Source organism: Typopeltis vanoorti, chromosome 14, assembly GCF_054136105.1.
Source record: "Typopeltis vanoorti isolate ZY-2024b chromosome 14, IOZ_Tvanoo_1.0, whole genome shotgun sequence".
NCBI classification, from domain to species: domain Eukaryota; kingdom Metazoa; phylum Arthropoda; class Arachnida; order Uropygi; family Thelyphonidae; genus Typopeltis; species Typopeltis vanoorti.
Window position 1 is genome coordinate 82730362 of NC_143562.1, and position 11473 is coordinate 82741834.

Sequence of the window (11473 nt, forward strand, 5' to 3'; positions counted from 1 at the left end):
TCTGAGAGTTTGCATTGCTCAATCAGTATTGACGAAGTCATTTGGTTAAAAAGATCTGGATTCGAATCCCATCTAGGATGAGAAGAACCTTTATCAGGGATTTTCCAGTGAAGATGAGATAGCCGGTCTCATACGGTGGTGGGAAGGTGGTTTTCCACTGGAAACTGGAATTTTCCGTCCTGAGCAATTTAAAGACAAAAATACATCACCACCCAAAGAAATATATTGGTTTAACAAGATGGTGCAGAATGTATATGTGGATATCCAGGCAGTTGCATCATCGTAGGACAGAGGATAATAATAATAAAAAAATAAACCAATAAAATAAACTCTGTTTGCAACCGCCTTTGGGAACACTTCTATTTCACTCTTCATGAAATGAAAGGTATACGATAAAGCAACAGGAAAAAAATGGCCGACCATCCTCATAGAACTTCTGATCGGCAATAAACGTTTGTATATTAGTACAATTAATGATGGGAGACATGATGGGTGACTTTTTCCACACTGCACTTCATATCCTTAACCTTTAAATAACCATGATAATTATCAGAAATCATTCACATAAACACTGATGATCAAAAAATATAATAAATCCTCAATTCCATTCCTCGTTGACATAAACCAGAACACTCGTCTGTCTGTGATAGTGTACGACAATTGAATTTTGACATGCAGTGATAAGAACCGAGCTTCTGGGGTAAAAAATTTATATTATTATAATTATTATTATATGACATCTCCAGGGAGTCCAAAGACTCATGAAGGGAGGGCACGTACTTTACAAGTCTCCATCACTCAATCCACTAACTACAACTACTTTCATCATCTACACCAACGCCGACCACCACCACTAGTAGTATTTTCACAGACAATCACAAACATCCATACCCATGGCGGGATTCGAACCCGCAGCCTTTTGGCTGGAGAGTGGATACGCTAACCACTCGACCAACCAGGCCGGCAAAAATAAAACATTCCTCTCGTCACGATGAAAATCGAACTCAGGCCTCTTACAATCACTGTACATTCAATTATAGTGCCAATGATCGATTAAATCGCATCCGGCTGAAGAAGAGCCTAAAAAATTATCTACTGCTCGACTAGAAGGATCAATAATCAATAATCTTTCCTCTGCAACATACTAATATGTAAACAAACATCATTTCCAGTGCTACACTGGAATTACCAAAAAAAAAAAAATGTTAATCAGAAACAATGCCTAACAATTAAAATAATAATACCACAAACTAATCAATAACTCCTTGAAAAGTAACAGAAATTCTTCAAGGCAGTTGCAAACAGAAAATGCAAAAATTCTTCCACTTCCTTTTCAAAAATATTTGTAATTTTAATCTTGGTATAAATTATGAGATCTGTGTAACTCAGGAGTGAGTTACACCGATCGCATTCTCATTAGCTCGTTCTCTTCCTAAGATCTAGGCTGCTCAAAAGAAAGACCTAAGTTCGGTTCTGGTCGCCGACTAAAGGATTATTTTCTAAATCTTTCTTCAACCAGTCCCAGAGTTAGTCGATCTCTGGCACCGGCAAGCTACCATTTTATCCCGGATACTCGATTTTTCGTCCCGAAAACTCAAGAAAATTGACCGTAGACCCGCACTATTTCAAAGAGTAACATAGCGTGTTAGAGACTACCAGATAGTGGTATACTTATTGTCGGTCGCTTCATTCGATGTCACTTAAAATTAGTGATAGTCTTGGACCAGCTATCTATGATTAGGTACAACTGAAGATTGAACTGCCCACTGAGTCTCCAAAAGTTAATCGGATTAAAACGGGCCTCACCTACTCCCGATAAGAGATTAAAAGGCAATATCACTATCATTATCAAATTCCTGACACTTACCCTCAAGGAGTGTACAGGATATGATAGCACTACGTGAAAAATTGCCATCATTACTAACTTCCTATCTACAATTTTCCTCCAAATCAATCTATTATCTGTAAAGATGCCAACATTATCAGATCTTATATTTTTATCTTCTAAGGCACTTTTTACCGTATCAATCCATCTATATCTTGGTCTTCCTGTGGGTCTTTTTCCTGCTAACCTGGCAAAAAACACTTGTTTTGCTAATTTATTATTATTATTATTTCGGGCGACTCCAGGAGTCCTTAGACTCATCGAGGGAGGCCCTAAACATCATGTCCACACAACTATGCTCGCCCATTCTGTTTAAGTGACCATACCACTGAGATCAGCTGTGCTAATGCATTCATGGAAGCTGACAATGTCAAGTTCTTTCCTAAATGTCTGATTATACTCGCTGTAGAATTAGGGTTTGATCAGTTTTTCAAACGACGACAATCTGAATGACCAATTCAGTCATGAAAGGGAGGGGAAAAAAAGGCTTGTGCATTTTTCAGATATAACATCCAATATCATCATCACGTGAATTAATTCTTCTCAAAGTATTCTGCCTCAAAATATTCATGCTCTAATTCAGTTGCATTCATTTGCTATATCAGCAGTGGGATCGGCTCGGTAAAGAACATCTAGTTTACAATTCAGAGTGACTTTACTTTTCCAATTACAACTAGAAGATATACAGGGATATTTCATGTCAATAATCACTTTTCACAAACTGTCCACCAATCTAGCAGAATATCAAATAATCCTATCCTGTGGACTTCTTTGATATCTTCTTAGCCAGTGTTCCTCTCTAAATTCTATTAATATCAGCTCGGTTTTAGGATGGTGATGATGATGATATATGAAATTTCATACTATATAAAACTGTGTAGTGTTTATCGTGTAATTTGATGTTCATGATTATGCCACAGGTACCTTTAAGGATCTTTCAATCAGCCACATTCTCTTTCTCATTTCCTTTGTCACTAAAGTTGTGCCCAACAATATCAAGTCAATTAGGTCTACTCCAAACAATTCTCCAAATAAATAAACGTTATATATACATAATATAATAAGCTAATGCCTTTTTATTCCCTTATAGGCAGTAGGCCAGCCTTTTAACCCTATCTAGCTTTTCGAGACTGAGTGGACAGTTCAATCTCCACTGCTAGCCAATCAGAGATAGGTGGTCCAAGTTTCTCACTAATTATAGGCGGCCACCGATGAAGAGACCGGAAAACAAGTGTTTCCTCTCTCGGTACATAGCCCTAACATATGTTATTGTCTGAAATAATGCAAGTTCTACGGTCGATTTTCTTGAGTTTACAGGACAAAAAAAAACTGAATTTCCAGGAGAAAAAACTCGTCCGCCCATGCCAGAGATCGACTAAATCAGGAACAGGTCGAAGAAAGGCTTACAAAAAGTTCCTCTAGTCAGTGACTAGACTTGAACTATACATAATATAATTCTTACAAAAATAAACTATATATATATATAAAGATAAGCAGAAATTTGAAATGCTTTTATGTCACGTTTTTTGTCTTACCAGCCCGGAACTTGGGTGTCGTAGGCGCTGAACGCCTACAACACGCTCTACCTGAGATCACATTTCATAATATGTTCATGTTCACCTCCAGGATGGAGCCTATGTCTTCTATTAGTACTCGCTAAGGTAACTCGAGAATGCCAGGGAGTGTATTCCGGTAAGCTTTCTAGTCAACTTTCTTTACGAAACTTTCAGTTTCTACATTCGGCTTTGAAAATATGCCGGATTTAATATCAACTTTACTTATATAATGTTGATCTTTATTATTATTATTACATGACACCTCCAAGGACTCATTGCTGGAGGGCATTCTACTCCACTCCACACATCTCAGCATCTCCTCTCCTACTACACACAAGTTCCATCCATCACCACCAACAGTATATTTTGCCTGTACATGGCATAAAAGATCCGTTTCCCTGAGAAAAAACCTGCTACCACCATATGAGATCAGGTAACTCACCGTCAATTTAAAAAATAAAACATTCCTCTCGTCACGATAAGAATCGAACTCAGGTTTTTTCCAATCACTATACATTCATTCTTCCAATTGCACTATGAGGCACACAAAGTTAACTATACAAGATCAAATATCCTTTCCTGGGGGGTAGCATTCACTTCAATGCTTTCCACCATAAGCACTCAAAACGGTCGCATTGAATGCACCGGTTCTCATCCGATCACCGAAGTTAAGCAGCGTTGAGCTCGGTTAGCACTTGGGAGGGTCCACCTGGAAACACAGAGTGCTGTTGGCATTAATTTTTAGCCAGCCTGGTTGGCCGAGTGGTTAGCGTATCCGCTCTCCAGCCAAAAGGCTGCGGGTTCGAAACCTGCCGTGGGCATGGATGTTTGCAATTGTCTGAAAATACTAGTGGTGGTCAGTAGACGGCTTTGGTGTAGATCAGCGCTCTTAAACTTTAGCCAGCCTGCCTGGCTGGCTGGCTGAGTGGTTAGCTTATCTGCTCCCCAGCCAAAAGGCTGCAGGTTCGAATCCTGCAGTGAGCATGGAGGTTTGTTTGTTTGTCTGTGGAAATACTAGTGGTGGTAGTAGATGATAGTTGGCGCTGGTGTAGTTTCAGTTGGTGGATTGCGAGTTGTGGAGACAGAATTGTAGAGCAGATGCCCTCCCTCAATGAGTCTTTGGACTCCCTGGAGGTGACTAATAATAATAAATGTTTACTAGGCCAGCAGGGCTGGCTGAGTGGTTAGCATATCTGCTCTCCAGCCAAAAGGCTGCGGGTTCGAATCCCGTCGTGGGCATGGATGTTTGTGATTGTCTTTGGAAATACTAGTGGTGGTGGTCGGCGTTGGTGGATTGAGTGGCAGTGACAGAGTTGTAGAGCAGGGGTGCCCTCCTTCGACGAGTCCTTGGACTCCCTGGAGGTGTCTAATAATAATATCAGTAGCTCATATCGCCTCAAAAATATATTTTCCACTTAAGACTTTTCCTTACTTGCCTGGTTGGCAAGTAAGATATAGTCTAACACTATCTAAATTCCAATCCAACCCCATCTGAAAACAATTTTCTCACATTTTGAATGATGAACCAAGAATCCTCCTAAAAAATATTCAATGCTATCCAGAAGCAGATAGTCCGATTAAATAATGTTCTCCCTCAGAGACTCACTCCATCCCTTATATTCCACTATTTTCAGTCAGCTGCTTAAAAGTAAAATATGGCATTATGCGCTTCTTCATACTCAACCCATACTGGGCTGCTTCTCTCAATGATTTTCTATTAGCATGATTAATTTTTTTTCTTCTCTAGGATTCTGGAATATTTATCTAGGAACATTAGAGGGATTCTTAATTATATGCCAATCTTTTCATTTTTCACAGTGATTTTCGCAACAGTTTTCAATATGCCATTTCATAAGACACGATGCCAAGCTTTTACATGAGCTGAAAGGGATAAATATATTTCCTTATCAAACTGAGTTCTTTCACTCAGCTGTCTAATAGTACAATATATTTTGAAGTACTACTCTTAACTGTCACAATGCTTTGTGTAAATGATTTCCATTAGAATCAGGGGTGAATTCTCCATGCTTGCTGTGCAAGCTCATTCATTGAGAAAGAAGTAATATTTATTCGTTAATAAATGGATGCATTTATAAAGCATTCCATTTAAGCTTTTATTTTTGTAGATAGAAGACAATTTAAGCTTGAGCAGCAATAATTGACTTTTGCATTGTGTATTGAAGGCTAGTCTAGTCAAAGCTTGGCTTGCTCAGTTGTAGGAGCTTCTAGGTCCTCACTGCAGCACTGTGATTTAATGCGCACGCATAGCCATTTCCGCTCCCTTCACATCGTCTTAAACACAGGTCATACAAAGTCAAAGTAGCTCTAGCAAGTGAGCTTCAGCCAGCCTTTACAAGTGTGTGTCTTGCTTTGGAAAATTAAGTTACAACCAACTTTTTATGATGATGATGATGATATTGACCAGTTCATAAAGAACTGCAGGGTAGAATTCGTAATCAAGTAGCTAAACTGAAAAAGATAGAATATCATTTGTAAAATAAATGTTGTATTCGTATGACTAAATGCACATAAATTTCTAAATATATATAGTTTTAAATGGTCAGTAATTCATTATTCCGCTAATCAGACTTCAATCACACCTCTCACTTCCTGAATGATAAGAAGAGCAAGCATGAATTTCAAGACCAGCATTTGTTGCCTTAATCTTTTATCTAGGATTCTTGAATACATTTTTACTAATACATAATCTTAGAGGATTTCTCAATAATTATATACTATTAAATGGCTGAAATAATTTTTAAGGATTACAGTGTCATATTACCTATTTCTATATCGATATCATGACTAACTTCAAAAACATTTTGGATTGGTTTGTACTTCCATACTTTCTTCAAAACTTTAAGCAACAGATCTCTTTTCCCATGCATTCAATTACATCTTGAGAGTTACGATCATAACCTGATGAATTATCTAATTACATTTTTTTACTTATTCTTACTCTGAACTTATAATGGACTTCTTGCAAATGATTTTCCATAAAACACAATAAATCCGCTGTCTTTAATTGCCCCATAGGGAGTGGGCCAATCAATTGCCATCAATCAGATAGCTGGTCCAAGCCTATTACTAATTTTAAACAGAATCCAGTGAAGAGATAGCAGACAAGTACCACCATGTAATGGTTACTATGCCTAATGCAATATATTGTCTGAAATATGACTATTAAATTATTTCAGGAAATTACAACATATACTAAATATTAATTAAAAGAAAACTTTAATCAATACTTCCTATATTTCAGCAATGTTACATTGCCATCTTCGTGGGAACATAAAACTATGATAAGTACACACAAGTGCTAACAACAAGCAAATAAGGCAGATGGGAGTAACTAATGTTCCTATAGTCCTCAAGGTACCTCCTAGCAGGCTAAATTGGGTTGTCTTGGCTGCTGGGCTGATGTTCTCATGATGCAAGCTTCCCAAATTTTGGGTAGTCTCATGCATCCAAATTTGTTGAGGTTTGGGAAGTTTTTTTAGAGCTGAGGGTGATTCCATGAACAATCTTTCATATTTATGTATATTATTTCTGGGAAAACTCCCATGTTACTCCTCTTAAATAAACTATTATAATTACAGCTATTTTGCCTGCTTCAGTTTAGGAGTGCCCCTGTTTAAATGTCATTGGCTATTTACTCATGGATTCTTAGGGCATTATGAGTGTAGATGTACTAAAAAGTATATGTAGCCTAAGGAATAGAAAATTACACATACCTTTTTCTGGGTGTTGTGGCTTTTCCTCTGTCTGCGATGTCGAAAACTGCAGTGTGTGTGTGGGGGGGGGGTAGGCAATTTGGTAGAATAAGTTAGAAAAACCCAGGTTTTTTTTTTTTTTTTTTTTTCGTAATATATAGAGAAACATATACTTTTATATAGGGGAAAAGGTGAAAGGGTTAATTTTTTAAAATAGGGAGGGGGAAGGGGAAAGGTGGTTGACGGGGTGTGGGCCGTTTCGACTATTCGTGGTCGTCATCTGAACACATTGGGAAAGTGGAAGCTATGTCAGGTCAGGAAACAATGCTCAGAATATCGGAAACAATAGCTATAAAGTGTGACGCGAACTCTATCAACGTACACAGGCCCTACATAATCTCCGAGGTTTGGAAGCTTCACAACACCGACCAATAGGAGACAACACAAACACCTCTAAAGCAGAAGCACCCACCCGACCTGACATAGCTTCCACTTTCCCAATGTGTTCAGATGACGACCACGAATAGTCGAAACGGCCCACACCCCGTCAACCACCTTTCCCCTTCCCCCTCCCTATTTTAAAAAATTAACCCTTTCACCTTTTCCCCTATATAAAAGTATATGTTTCTCTATATATATTACGGAGGAAAAAAAAAAAAAAAAAACGGGTTTTTCTAACTTATTCTACCAAATTGCCTACCCCCCCCACACACTCTGCAGTTTTCGACATCGCAGACAGAGGAAAAGCCACAACACTCAGAAAAAGGTATGTGTGATTTTCTATTCCTTAGGCTACATATACTTTTTAGTACATCTACACTCATAATGCCCTAAGAATCCATGAGTAAATAGCCAATGACATTTAAACAGGGGCACTCCTAAACTGAAGCTGGCAAAATAGCTGTAATTATAATAATTTCATATTTATATTTGCTGTGGTGTAGTAAAGTGGCTTTCTTCCATCATATTCTGTGGCAGGTATCTAGAGCATGGTCTGCAAGTCCAGAATGGCTATATATTTGGAGTGGTTTTTCCATTTTGCATCTGTAGTGAGAACATGACATTTATAAGGATAAGCAATACCAGGCATGTCATGATCTGGAGAGAACCAGGGATGCACTTTCATCCCTCTAATATCTGTGAAAGGGACACTTATGGTGGAGGTAGTGTGATGGTTTGGGGAGGCATCTTGTTGAATGGATGCACTGACCTGTGTGTGTGTTTCTTAGTAGAACCATAAATGTTGCAACTTAGAGATGAGGTTCTGGAGCCCACTATTCATATGCACTTGTGATAGGTAGAGATACGCAGCATATCCTACAAGACAATTATGATTGTCCTCATCAAGCAAAGCTCATGGACAAATATCTTCAAGAGACTTTCTTATGTATAGATTGGCAAGTCAGGTCTCCTGACCTTTATCCTATTGAGCATGGTTGGGATGCATAAGCAGACATGATGATGCTCTTAATCCCCCATTATCCATGTATTCACTTGTCACTGAATTAAACTATTCATTTTAAAGTTTTGTGTTTCTTCACATTTCATATATTGCTCCTCACTGAATTGCATAAAAATGTATAACATATATTGAGTTATCGTGATTTTTCTCTTTGTTCCGCAATTTATGGAAACCAATGTATATAGTTTAGATACTAAAACTTGCATGATTTCAACCAAAATTGAATCTGATCTTTATTAAAAGTGAAAAAGTTTAGTATTCCAATATTTCCAAAAAATGTATTCACCCATCTAGACAAACAGAACTAAGTGATCATAAATGTCCCCCCCCCCCTTCACCAAATAGAGAGGAAGTTATTCAGGTTTTTTATATTTGTTTCAATAACATTTTTATCTAAATAATGATAGCTATAATGTTTACGGTATCTACATGGAACATGTTCCTCTTATTCACATCAACATTCATGGATAACGTTATCCAAGCTATTTTTTTTTTTTTAAATTTGTAATGACTATTTATAAATAAGCAGTCATGTTTTTGTTACATATTACAGGTGACAACATTCTCAAAGTAATAACAGATGATTAAACAAAAATACCACATGCAACAACAACAAAATTTGAAACAAAAAGCATTACAACAATCAGAAAAAATGAATGTGGCTCAGTGAAAGCCAAGAAACATTCAGGTCCAGTTAAACATGTCATGTCACCTTTGACAATCATTCAATGGACTTTGCAACCGTTTTCTTTTTTGTTTCAATATGTTTTGCACCTACAATTTTCTTTCATTACATGCTTGTATTATACCTTCTCAAATCTATCAGCTCTAATATCATATCAGTTTGCTGATATAATGGATATGCAATTATTTACTGTAACTTAAGTTACTAATAAAAAAAATCCTGATCGTAAAAAAGATCCAATTATCTTAAGTGATATTTCATTAACACAATTTCATTAGCATTCTTGATTATGATAATTTCAAAACAGTACATGACATTCTAGTCATCCTCAAATACTAGTTCCCAGGATGTTCAAGCTGTTTGAGATAATCAGATGTTGAAATAAAAGGCAGAACTAAGCCCATTTCAATATTAAATGCAGTACAGTCTGCTTAGATCAAAAGCAGAACTAATAGTGAAGACAAAGACAAAACTAAGCTACAGTCACAAGATTCATATAAATAATAATTCCTGATGGTCTGCATTTATTAAATTTATAACAATGATAATTAGTAGTATTCAAATAGTAGTGTGATAATATTTTTTAATTTCAAGCAAAAGGAAATGTTTGTGCTTGGTTTTAGTAAGAAAAAATCATATTTTTAACTGTACATTAATGTATTTTTAATGGGACTTTTAAAGTTGCTATACACAACAGTTCATTTATCCAAGTTTTTCTGTACATTACAATATTCTGATATAGTATTCTTTGTAATCAGGCAGAGTAAGTCATTGAACTCTTTTAAGATTGCTTTACAATGCATATTAGCAGCTTCTGACACTGTCAACTTTTTATACAGGAATAAAATACTTTCTTATGAAAAGGTAAGTCTAGATGAACAAAATGACCATATAAAGACTATCTCAAAGTCCTGATATATACCAACTGCATATACACACTCACACATAGAAGGAATAAAAATTAAAGATATTTTTGGATATGTTATAAAACACAGCCAGTGCAGTTTCATCCAACTATTATTACTGACAATGCTCTCTTTCTCTCTCTCTTCTGAGCTCTACTCTTGTTGTAATTTTGGTATAAGAAATATACAAATAGTTTATCACAACTATTAATATAGATTGCATAAATTGCACATCAAAGTTAATCCAAATATTTGGTTTTTTTTGGGGGGGGGGGGGTGCTTTCCTTTCATCTGAATGTTATAAATAGTATTTTTTGAAAAAATATAATAGCATATTGTAAATTTCTTGTTTAGAAATTACAAACTACCACTAGGTACAGGCAGTAACTCTTGATTACATAAAAAAAAAAAGCAATCATCTACTTTCATTAAAACCTTTTTAGATAATAACATTTCATGTAAATTTCATACAACTATGATCACCTTTAAGAAGACTATAAAAGACAAAAAAGATAACCATTTCAGTTGGCACATATGGATGAATATGTATACATTCAATTAAAAGTAAACAATATATGAAGTGAGGTGGAAGGGCAGTGTACCATCAATTTGATAACAGTGTTTGAAAGTAGGAAATTTCTATTACAAACAGCATATGCAATATTAGCATTAAACCTTTCCTTTAATAAAATAAAAATAAAATAAAGTAAAATATTTTTAAAATGTATTGATTTATTTTTATTTAGACCAATGATAACAAAATAATAGTTTGCATAGCTTCTAATTCAGAGAATGCCATAAAGATTATTTTTTCCAATTTAGCTAATTTCTTTCCAAATGTAGTAATATTATTAGTAGTTGTGAACAATGTTAATATGCTGTGAAAAACTGAAATTTTATCCGATGGATAATTATTTTAAAAAATTCTGATTTCATAATTAAGTGGATATTGAATACCACATTATTTCTTAGCCAAATAAGAAATTCAAAGATAGGAAATCTAATCTAAGAGTTTCATGCCAAATATAGAAAACTATATAAAGTTCGGCGAGACCAAGTGTAAGTCAACACCTGGTAGTGCAATGCCGGGCAACTCGTAGTAAAGGTGGAGTTAGCTCCGATCACTGTCTTTAGTATTTTCCCATAATGTAAAACACAGCTCCTCCACCTTTACTACGAGTTGCCTGGCATTACACTACCAGGTGTTGGCTTACACTTGGTCTCATCGAACTTTATATAGTTTTCTATATTCAGAATGAAACACTTA